At 40.4% G+C, this 12585-nt stretch overlaps 1 protein-coding gene and 1 long non-coding RNA gene across 4 annotated transcripts in view; both read left to right on the top strand.

Moving 5' to 3' along the window:
* Positions 1-12585, top strand: part of cacna1ha (calcium channel, voltage-dependent, T type, alpha 1H subunit a) — a 483986-nt gene that overhangs the window by 357745 nt on the left and 113656 nt on the right. The gene's annotated exons all lie outside the window — the stretch shown is intronic.
* LOC117528315 lies at positions 956-8128 on the top strand. Its single transcript, XR_004565731.1, has 3 exons — positions 956-1032; positions 2675-2762; positions 8076-8128. It is a non-coding gene; the product is annotated as an uncharacterized LOC117528315 (long non-coding RNA).

The raw sequence follows: 12585 nt of genomic DNA, 5'->3' as shown, positions 1-12585 counted from the left end.
TTGTGTTTATTGTTTGAACCTTTTTGTTGCACAGTCTTTCACACAAGACCTCAAATTACCTTTATAAAGTGTCAAAACAGTTATTATTATAGTTTGCTGTGTGTTTTGAATAAATGTGTCTGGAAAATATTTTCTGTTTTACTTTTTCCTTTCTTATTTCTGATTGTAAACCTTATTACACTTATAAAACACATCAAAAGCATATGTAATGAAAACACAGGTTCTCTTGAAAAAGAGACATAAAACTTGATTGTGGGATGCAGGGAGAGCTGTTAACAGCAATAATAAACATTTATGCCAGGCGAGTGAACTGTCCAAAAAATGCCCTCGGACCCCAGAGGGTTACGTTTGCAAGTTAGATCAACTCTAACTTACAAACGTAAGTTCAAACAACTTAAGTCATTCAGGTTTATGTTTTTTTTTTTTAGTTGGTTCTTTTTCAGTGTAGCAGATACTTTGGGTAAGTATAGCATCATTAATGATAACCACCTGTATTAAACTATTTAATCATTGCCTGTTGGAATCTAACTTTTTAGCCTGTGACCTTGAAATGAATAATTAACCTTTGATTGAACCTGCCAGTGTAGTTGTAGAATTACTTACACGTGTGCCAAATTTGGTCCCAATTGGTTTGAAAATCAAAATTTATCGACCTTGACCTCAATGACCTTGACTCTTGCAAAATGACCCCTTTCAGGGCAGTTCTGGGGTCAAACGTCCCGTCTCTTAAATAGAAAAATGTGCTTGGACAGACCTCAATCGACTTACACCCTCACAGCAATGTATTTTCATTTCCAAGTCTTAACGGCTTGTCAGATTTGTATGCATTTATTTTCTTTCAATCACATTGTTGTTGTTGTAACTTTAACCTGTCTCCAGATTCTGACCCAGGAGGACTGAATGTCGTGTATATAGCGGCATGGCCTCACCCTCACCGTGGGCTGCTCTCTACTTCGTAGCTCTTATGACATTTGGAAACTATGTGCTCTTCAACTTATTGGTGGCCATCTTGGTTGAGGGTTTCAAGCTGAGGTGAGAACTGACATTTCAAGGAACAAATAAAATGGGCAGCAACTCACTGTTGCTTTATTTTAAACTGCATGTATTCCTAAAGGTATGAGCTAGCCGACATCATATGAAAGTGGTATATGTACATCTAAAGGGTTATAAAGATTTACGTATAATATTCTTGTTTTATGTCATAATTAAGTTGCTACAGAACCAGGGAGGGGGTTCTGAGACATGCTTTGTCCACTGCTTTACAATGGCGGTTCTCGGTCAAGCAGTTTCAGTCTTTTGTTCATGGTAATAAGTTATTCACGTCATCAGGAGACGCGTTAGGAGAGCCGCCAGGAGAGGGCGTCATTCCCATCGTTAGGAGGACAGCTACCCTGTCATTAGGAGGGTGCTAACTAGAGCACAATAGGTGCTAATTAAGCAATTGTTTAGTCACTAGCCAATAGCAGTCTGCCTCTCGGTAGGAGGGGTCTGGTTAGGTTTAAACTCCAGCTTTTTGTGGCTTCTGTTTGTTTTTCTCTACAAGGGTCAGACAGAAGCTAACAGCGCAAGAATTTTAGCTGAGGAAGCTTCTGTGATTTGAAGCGAAACGTCCTTACGTCAAGCAACCCAGTCCAGTCGAAGATCCAAGCTCTCTACTACAGAAAAATAACATTTCCTGCCAGATGTGCTTTTAAATCATTTTATTCTTGTACAATGGGACTGTATCGTGCCTGGTTGCATTAATGTAAGACCCATTTTGTAAACCTCAATAGGATTTAATACTTTTTATTAAGGATTCAATCCACTGTAGTGTTAGTTTCAAGATGCTTTAACCTTTGTGCTGTAACTGCACTTCCTGCTGAAACATAGTCAACAGCAAAATGTGGACAAATGATACTTTTAAAAGTACCAAAGGTAGCCAGCCGTACTTTCTAAAACGAAACAGTGTTAGCACCGTATTAAAAGCTCCGCTCACAGTCCTGCTCAGATTTTGAGCTGGATGGCTGAATTCATTATGAGCTCGCAGAGACAATAAATGCCAGTCAAAATAATTTCACGGCCAAAACCAACAAGGCGCTTGGTGCTGTATATTATAAATAAGTTGAACTGAATTGAATGAACAAAAACCCACAGGTGCATGGGGGCGTTAGCACATTCAAATTGTTGGCAAATCTGAATTTGTTGTTCTTTGTCAATGTGGAGCAATACCCTTATTGCACTTCTCATACCCACTCCATTTTATGCATGTTTTATGGAAATATAGACAGTGAAGCCCTTGTTCCGTTAGAAAAATCTTACCTGCTAGGAAATGTAGCTGCATTCTGATTCTGGCAATAATTCCAGTAAGGTGGGTGGATTTTTTTTTGTTTTTGTTTTTCTTATCAGCATCTATCATCTAATCATGGCCTGAATCCTTCTTTGTCATTACCTCCTAATAGAATGTTGTCAGGTCAGAACTGGCCCACTTCATTGCCAACCTCTCAGATCATGAAGTAGAAATCACTGTTCTTTAAACTAGTGAGTGATGGGTTGTGTTACCACTTGTTCCTGATTCTTCCCTCTTTGCAACTACAGCTGTAATCTTCTCCAAGATGACAAACTTATAGAAAAAAGAAGCAAGACAAAAAATTATTTCTGGGATATGGGATCGTTTATCTTTGTACATGTGTTTTAGGGTGATGCTAATCGGTCGGAGTCGGATGATGAGAAGAAATCAGACAACTTTGAGGAGGATGAGAAGGTAGAGCAGCTCAGAGACACCGGTAGGTTATATGAGTACATCACACATTCGCTGTGGTCCACACTTACACTTTGGCTGCAAAGTTCTGATCAAATGTCAGTTCATTTAACAAAACTAGCCAGTTTGCTTACAACCTCCTATATGGTGCAGATATGAGGTTGGAAAAATCATTTGTAATCAACAGCTTCTACAACGCCTGGCAAAAATATGGAATCACCGACCTCGGAGGATGTTCATTCAGTTATTTAATTTTGTAGAAAAAAAGCAGATCACAGACATGACACAAAACTAAAGTCATTTCAAATGACAACTTTATGGCTTTAAGAAACAATATAAGAAATCAAGAAAAAAAGATTGTGGCAGTCAGTAACGGTTACTTTTTTACACCAAGCAGAGGAAAAAATATGGAATCACTCAATTCTGAGGAAAAACTTATGGAATCACCCTGTAAATTTTCATCCCCAAAACTAACACCTGCATCATATCAGATCTGCTCGTTAGTCTGCATCTAAAAAGGAGTGAACACACCTTGGAGAGCTGTTGCACCAAGTGGACTGACATGAATCATGGCTCCAACACGAGAGATGTCAATTGAAACAAAGGAGAGGATTATCAAACTCTTAAAAGAGAGTAAATCATCACGCAATGTTGCAAAAGATGTTGGTTGTTCACAGTCAGCTGTGTCTAAACTCTGGACCAAATACAAACAACATGGGAAGGTTGTTAAAGGCAAACATACCGGTAGACCAAGGAAGACATCAAAGTGTCAAGACAGAAAACTTAAAGCAATATGTCTCAAAAATCGAAATATGTACAACAAAACAAATGAGGAACGAATGGGAGGAAACTGGAGTCAACGTCTGTGACCGAACTGTAAGAAACCGCCTAAGGAAATGGGATTTACATACAGAAAAGCTAAACGAAAGGCATCATTAACACCTAAACAGAAAAAAACAAGGTTACAATGGGCTAAGGAAAAGCAATTGTGGACTGTGGATGACTGGATGAAAGTCATATTCAGTGATGAATCTTGAATCTGCATTGGGCAAGGTGATGATGCTGGAACTTTTGTTTGGTGCCTTTCCAATGAGATTTATAAAGATGACTTCCTGAAGAGAACATGTAAATTTCCACAGTCATTGATGATATGGGGCTGCATGTCAGGTAAAGGCACTGGGGAGATGACTGTCATTACATCATCAATAAATGTACAAGTTTATGTTGATATTTTGGACAATTGAAAGGATGTTTGGGGATGATGAAATCATTTTTCAAGATGATAATGCATCTTGCCATAGAGCAAAAACTGCAAAAACATTCCTTGCAAAAAAGACACATAGGGTCAATGTCAATGAGCAGATCTGATTTGATGCAGATGTTAATTTGGGGGATGAAAATTTACAGGGTGATTCCATAATTTTTTCCTCAGAATTAAGTGATTCCATATTTTTTTCCTCTGCTTGGTCTAAAAAAGTAACCGTTACTGACTGCCACAATCTTTTTTTCTTGATTTCTTATAGTATTTCTTAAAGCCATTTGAAATAACTTTAGTTTTGTGTCATGTCTGTGATCTGCTTTTTTTCTACAAAATTAAACAACTGAATGAACATCCTCCGAGGCCGGTGATTCCATAATTTTTGCCAGGGGTTGTAGATCTTTCTACCAGCCCCTGTCTCTGCCTCATTCTTATGGTTCACTGGAGTAATTTCATCAAGGTACAGGTCATCTCATCTGTTAAGTCAGCAGCTTTGAGGCTATATTATGAAAGATTCCACTGCAGTGGGTTGGTAATCCTTTCACAATAGCAGACCCTTCCGTACCTAAGATCATACTGTTTGTTGAACTGTGCAGTCTTCTCAGATGTGGAAAACCCCAGCTTCAGAAAGTAGAAGTCCCACCCTGTATTGCTTCTACCTGCACACCAAAACAAGTGATTTCACTAATACGCACATCAACCTACCTGAAGATTTTAAGTCACTAGAATCAGCTGCTTGAGTACGATAGACCAAAGATGTGGTAGGACGTCAACATTCTGAAGTCATAATTTTTCACCTCTTAATCATTATTTGTGATGCTAAACCAATAATATTCTGCAATCCCTCTATTCACCCATGTTTCATTTAATCTGCAAAAGCTATTAGCATCAGATCTACACTCAACAAAAATAAAAACGCAACACTTTTGGTTTTGCTCCCATTTCGTATGAGATGAACTCAAAGATCTAAAACTTTTTCCACATACACAATATCACCATTTCCCTCAAATATTGTTCACAAACCAGTCTAAATCTGTGATAGTGAGCACTTCTCCTTTGCTGAGATAATCCATCCCACCTCACAGGTGTGCCATATCAAGATGCTGATTAGACACCATGATTAGTGCACAGGTGTGCCTTAGACTGTCCACAATAAAAGGCCACTCTGAAAGGTGCAGTTTTATCACACAGCACAATGCCACAGATGTCACAAGATTTGAGGGAGCGTGCAATTGGCATGCTGACAGCAGGAATGTCAACCAGAGCTGTTGCTCATGTATTGAATGTTCATTTCTCTACCATAAGCTGTCTCCAAAGGCGTTCAGAGAATTTGGCAGTACATCCAACCAGCCTCACAACCGCAGACCACGTGTAACCACACCAGCCCAGGACCTCCACATCCAGCATGTTCACCTCCAAGATCGTCTGAGACCAGCCACTCGGACACCTGCTGAAACAATCGGTTTGCATAACCAAAGAATTTCTGCACAAACTGTCAGAAACCGTCTCAGGGAAGCTCATCTGCATGCTCGTCGTCCTCATCGGGGTCTCGACCTGACTCCAGTTCGTCGTCGTAACCAACTTGAGTGGGCAAATGCTCACATTTGCTGGCGTTTGGTACGTTGGAGAGGTGTTCTCTTCACGGATGAATCCCAGTTCACACTGTCCAGGGCAGATGGCAGACAGCGTGTGTGGCGTCGTGTGGGTGAGCCGTTTTCTGATGTCAATGTTGTGGATCGAGTGGCCCATGGTGGCGGTGGGGTTATGGTATGGGCAGGCGTCTGTTATGGACGAAGAACACAGGTGCATTTTATTGATGGTATTTTGAATGCACAGAGATACCCTGACGAGATCCTGAGGCCCATTGTTGTGCCATCATCCAAGAACATCACCTCATGTTGCAGCAGGATAAAGCACGGCCCCATGTTGCAAGGATCTGTACACAATTCTTGGAAGCTGAAAAGGTCCCAGTTCTTGCATGGCCGGCATACTCACCGGACATGTCACCCATTGAGCATGTTTCGGGATGCTCTGAACCGGCGTATACAACAGCGTGTACCAGTTCCTGCCAATATCCAGCAACTTCGCACAGCCATTGAAGAGGAGTGGACCAACATTCCACAGGCCACAACTGACAACCTGATCAACTCTATGCGAAGGAACATGTGCAGAAAACAGAAAAATGTGCCGTTTTCAAGTCCATAATTTGCCCGATTAAATTGCTGCCATGTTTGCACAATTAACACATTCCCACTAATTTCTTGCCACATGCATATGTCCAATTGTTTCTTTCAATGTTCTTCCTATGACCAATCACTTCACACTACATATTCACCACATTGTCACTGTGTCTGTCCTGTCCTTATCAATGCTGCACCATGTGCTACACTTTTACATTCATTCTGCAAGTTTTCTTGTGTCCACATTTAGGTTCAAAAACAAACCACAGTCAGAAAAGCAGCTTCCTTTCAAATGTGCCTGTCTATATTTAAACACACTCAAATAGTATGTGTGTGTGAACATGCAGGCCTATGTTTTGAAACAAACCTCCATTTGTATGAGGAGGTGGGGAGAATTACCTCTGCTTCTGTTATAATAATAATAATAATAATAATAATAATAATAATAATAATAATAATTATTATTATTATTATTATTATTATTATTATTGTTATTTTGGCTGTGTTTCAACACCATGGACAGTGACCAGCACATTTCACAAAGCAGTCCACAGACTGCTGCTGGGAGAATCTGTCCAGGCTGTACTTCTACTGTGTCAGTGAAGTCCATACAGTGGCTCTCCTCTATTAAGGCCACCTGAACTGGCCTTTGTTGAGGGGGAGAAAAAATACAGCATGTGTACAGTACTTGATAACATATTGCTACAAGCATAAAGTATGGGAAAAAAAAATCACACATTTAGAGACAAACTATGTCTTCCACTCAATCTACGTTCAAAACATCACAACACAACAACTGGATCTTTTAAAGTCACAAAAATGATGTAAAATCAAAACAAGATTAGTCCACAAAACAATGAAGCACATAAAATATTTAACTTGGCTGGGAACATCTGATGCCTTGGAAATGTCATCCATCACCATCCAAAACATGACGCAAGAGTTTCTTCCTCTAGTGCATCTTCAGCATTTGTATGAATGCTGTTGATCTGCATTTTACCAACACTGAAATCAACAGCTAACATTTGGGAACCTTCTCCTTTCTCATTCAACAAATGACGTTCACCTTTTCTTTTAACATTAAAGCTTTTCTTTTCCGAGATGTGGACGTTTTGTCAACAGGAGCTATTTTTCTTTCTTCTTTGTTACTGGAGTAATCTCGCAAGCTCATGTTCACAAGAGAGTTTTGATGCAACTTCTGTGGGAAAACCCAGTTGGGAATTTCCATGGAATGGAATTGCTGAGGGGATTTTCATCCTTTTGAGTGGGATGCTGTCTGCATTTGAAGGGGGGGCCTCTTGAGAGGTGAAATCAATAGAAAGACAGTTGTTGCAGTAGTAATGTGGCCTTTTATGAGGGGTAACCTCTCATGAGAGGGGCCAGTAATAACAGCAGGTCCCATGAGGGCATCAACAAGCTTCCAAGTGTAAACATTTTGCTCAGATGCCCATTTCCTGTTACCTTCCCATGTATGACAGGAGCTTAATGAGCTTGCTTTAGTTTCTTATTGATTCATTAGAAGCTTATTACTTTCACCAAAAAGTACTTAGAACTTACTATTAAAATCACATACACTATCAGTCAAATTTGGACACACTTTCCCATTTGTGTAACTGTTACTGCATGTTGCTTTAAGTATGACTCAAACAACACATGTACCATCAATAAGTATGTGTGTTTAATTCTAATTTAAAAATCTACTGTCTACAGGTAGATTGATGTTAAAGGTCATCGTGGCCCACTTTAGGCAAATTGTTCACATTGTTTTCAATCATGCCATTTTCTTCCTGTACTGACAGCTTCATAGCTGTCAAATTACCATAATTACAAAATAATTGGGTGAGTAATTGATGATATTAACACTAATTGTTAGCATCTATTATCCCTCCTCCATCCACAGAGTTAAAAATGTATTCTCTGATGATGACAGCCAATGGTCATGTGGACCCTCGTAGCACCGCAGCTCCTCCCATAATTATGCACACAGCTGCTACACCCATGCCAACTCCCAAAGGCTCTCTAGGACCTGATTCCATTCTGGGGGATGAGCTAATTTACAAGGAGGGAGGCTGGAATCGATCATATGGAGTCTCGCCGTGGAAGTTCAGTTTCCATGGACCCTTCGGCCTATGACCAACGCTCTCTGGTGAGTTATGCCCAACATTTTAAAGAAAATTTAAATCTGATACCCATGCTAATTAGTTGATTTCTGCACCATGAACTCAAGATGCTACATTCTAATATTTTGCAAAAAATGAATTCCCAAATTGAAACATATTCTAAAATCTTGAACAAATGATCAAACAATACTCTCCTCCCCACTTCCACATGAAACCTGGAGCAGTGTTGTATAGTAACAAAGTAAAAATACTTCACTACTGTACTTAAGTACGTTTTGGGAGATTTTGTACTTTACTTGAGTTTTTTTAATTCAGCTTACTATCACTTTTATTTCACTACATTTCCGACCTTAATTGCATACTTCTACTCCGATACATTTTCTATGCGCCATGCCGTTACTCGTTACAAAAAAAAAACACACGAAAAAGTCATGTTTCACCCAGAGACACCACTGATTATGAGTGACTGCAACGAAGTCAGGCCGATTTGGTCATGAGGCATGTCCGGTAGGCTTTTTTGCAGTTGCGCACTTGTGGGGTGTTGTCAGAAAATTATAATTTCTCTACATTGATTACAGATCTGCAGCGGGTCTGTAATCAGCTTTTCTGCAGCCACGGCTTTGCTTTGAACATTGAACCAATCAAAGCAGTGATTCGCAGATTGAAGCAGTGCTTTGATCTACGATTCGTGGAGTCATTGTTTTTTTCCCCGCTAAAACCCTGAAGAGCATATGTCTGTGAGTAATATTTAATATTTTATGTTAACCGACCTGTTATGGTCTTCTGAAACAGTTAATAGATGTATTTTATAACTTAAAAACGGGACCGATGCTAACGCGTTAGCATGTCTATGGCGTTTTCAATGTTAAAGTTAGCATTAAGCTGTTTGCATCAGCACATTTGTGTTGACTTGTTTTCTGTGTAATTGACTCAGCGTTCGTTGTCGTAAAAAGTCAAATTGTATTTTTTTTTACATTTATTTTATTCATATATTAATAATAATCGCAAAAACAAATAATAGTCTACATAATAGACAAAATAGTCAACAATAATAGACTAATAATGTTACAATACAATTTTAGAGAAAGAGACAAAAGAAACCTAATGAAACAAAACACAACAGGAAAGATCAAATCATGTAAACATGAAAATAACTATAAATAAGTGTTTCCTGTGAACACCTAGTGAGTAGTGAGTAGTGACTTTTACTTTCTACTTGAGTACATTTACTTGTACATTACTTGTCATACTTAAGTACAATAAATACTAGATACTTTAAGATTTTTACTTGAGTAGTATTTCAATCGGTGACTTGAACTTCTACCAAAGTCATTTTTTTTTAATGGGTATCTGTACTTTTACTTAAGTGTGATTTTCCAGTACTTTAAACAACACTGACCTGGAGCCACATCCAGATCCTGTTATGTTTCGGACGCTGGTCCGGAGCACCGACCCATGCGTTTGAAAGGACCCAGCATAAAATAAGCAGAGCACGGTTCAAAGGATAACAGAATTTAATAAACATAACAGTGAGTGATGTGCTAAACAATAAAAAGTCCGCGGTCTGGTGAGGTGGAAACACGGCGCGCTCTCAACAGCACAAACGGTCCAGAGCCACAGGCAGTTCGGACCCAGGGACCCCGCAGACACCCCCCCAGGTGGCCGCAACAAACCAAGTCTGTGAAGAAAGAAAACATGAGGTGAGTCCAACTCCACACAGAGAGACACAACTCAAAGGTGCACGCAATCATCAAACACTTCCTGGCTTAAATCTCTCATCAGCTTTCTCACCCCCTGCAGGCACGGAACAAACTCAGTCAAGTCTCCACTGCAGCAGAAGCTGATTAGACAATTAGCATAACGTGACAGCTCACCAACACAAGGTGTGAGGGACACCACAATCCACTGTCATTACTTCACAAAAGTCACCAAAACCAAATTACCTCAGGAAGTGTGCTGAAGAGCGTGAGACCTCACCCAATCCTCCTTCACAGGACTGTGGCGTCAAACCTGGAGCGGTCTCTGCGTCTGTGCATGGTGAGATTGTTCTCCTGACGTTGATCTCAACACATCTGCTCACAAGGTCGAGTCTCTGGCAATCACACACTGTGCATTCAAGTTTAAAATGCAGCAATCTCTGATCAAGACAAAATACACCACAGCTGTGAGTCCTGATGACCTGCTCGTGATAACAAGCCTCAGGTGTTCAGGGTGAGGTCCTAATGCTCAGCCACTCAGTCCTGAATGCATACCACCTGGTGGGAGAAACAGAAAACAAAAACCAAGCCAGCCAAACACCCCAGCCCACAACAGATCCACCTCAAAGACTACGCTACTTGTCCTTGACCCAAGACCCACATAGCCACCAAATTTTGTTGAGAGCTGTTTTTTATATGGTGCCATTGCTTAAAAACAAATAAATATCACCTCCAGGACTAAAGTTAAAAAATAAATAAATAATACAGTCTCTGAACTACATAACTGATGTACACTAATTCATATGAAGTAACCAACCTCCCATTTTGGTCACCTGCCTCCTGTCTCTCCAGGGCCACTCCAGTCCCAGCCCACATTCTCCCCTTCCTCCCGTGGGTGTGGCAGCTCATGGGGAAGCCGTCGCTCCAGTTGGAACAGTTTGGGAAGAGCCCCGAGCCTGAAAAGGCGAGACACGAGTGGAGGAAGGGAGCGTCTTTTGTCAGGGGAGGGGGGGTGAGGAGGAGGATAGCGAGGTGCACAAGGGTGAGGCACTCGGAGTTGTGGGAAACAGCAGACTGCGACCGGAGTCCTTGGAGCTACCGCAGCCTTCAACTGTCTGTCCTTCCACAATAACAGAATACAGTGACTGCAACGGGAGGACTCTGACCTGTGACCCTAACATAAACTCTAACCCCCAAAGACGACTCATCTCCTGATGATGATGATGAAATAGATGATGATGTAAGTTAATCAAAAGCCAGTTTTTGATGTATTGCTGAGAAAGATGCGATTTACACACCCGGCATTGTTGTGTTGGAATAATGGGTCTCATGTTGTTTTGTTTATTATTTATTTTTGCATATGGTGGCCTCTTACATGTGTCAGATTCAGCAAGAGCTCATCACTTATATGATGAAAGGTGTCCATCAGGAACTGGTATCTACGATGAGGAGGTGGAACTAATATAGGTTTCAGTCTTTCATGTGCCTTCCAGCAAAGGTGACTTATTGTCAGTTCCACTCCACCATGAAGCTGTAAAAACTGGTGATGTACAGAAAAAACCTATGCACAGTTTCTCCAGTCACATCCCAGAATCCTATCACTCTTTCAGAGAGGTCATAGGTGTCTTGGATGGCTTCACTCACTAGTCTCCTTCACAATCACCCGCAAGAAGATTTCACAGAGGAGCATACCTGTTTGTATTTATTAGTGATTGATGGAAATGAAGTCCAAGACATATTCATTGACTTGGAACTATTATGTGTCCATCGCCTGACATATCCAAAGAAAACAGGCTGTAAAGTGAGGATTTAATCCTTATATTTAGGCATATGTTTAGATGGAGATGGATGATCTTCCAAGTGACCCAAATGGGAGCAGCCAAAGAAGTTAGTTTGTCCAATTGCATATAGCCTCTGAACCATGCAGGGACTGTGTATAGAACGGCCAAAAGTCCAAGTTAAAAGCCAAACAGTCTACACTACAAAACCTCCTGACCTTTCAGTTCATCTCTCCATTGTAATGCAAGGATGTTACAGAAGCATATTGCATTCACTGGATAAAAAAAAACAAACAAAAAAAATAAATAAAGACTGCTGATCTTGTAATTATGAGAAAAGATCTCATAAATTACAAGATCAGGATGTTTTGATCAGGAGATCAGGATCTTGTGATTATGAGAAAGATCTTGTAATTACGAGATCAGGACTCTTGTGGATTCTGAGAAAGATCTCATACATGACGAGTCAGGATCTACTCTCCTTTTGTCTACCCATGGACCATCTCCCAAATACCCAAATAACTATAAAATATCTGCTGGCTATCATAAAATCTCTTCTATGGAAGCAAAGAGAGATATAAACACTTTAGTTCTGCCTCCATCCATCTGTTGGCATTGTGAGGTGGAGGGAGACTTTTGTGCTGCTAAACACAGCAGGTTGATTTCAGCACGTCATAATAAAATGTTGCAACAATCCCTGTTTTAAGGTTCCATCTGTCACTAAAGAAAATGTAGAAGACTGTCAAGACTGGGAGCATGTTCAGTGGTGAGTCCTCCACCATGGAGCCATATTGAGTCCTGAAAGGCAACGAACC

This window comes from Thalassophryne amazonica, chromosome 16 (genome assembly GCF_902500255.1).
Source record: "Thalassophryne amazonica chromosome 16, fThaAma1.1, whole genome shotgun sequence".
Lineage (NCBI taxonomy): Eukaryota > Metazoa > Chordata > Actinopteri > Batrachoidiformes > Batrachoididae > Thalassophryne > Thalassophryne amazonica.
Note: the sequence above shows the minus strand (reverse complement) of the source record. Positions and strands in the feature narration are given on the sequence as shown.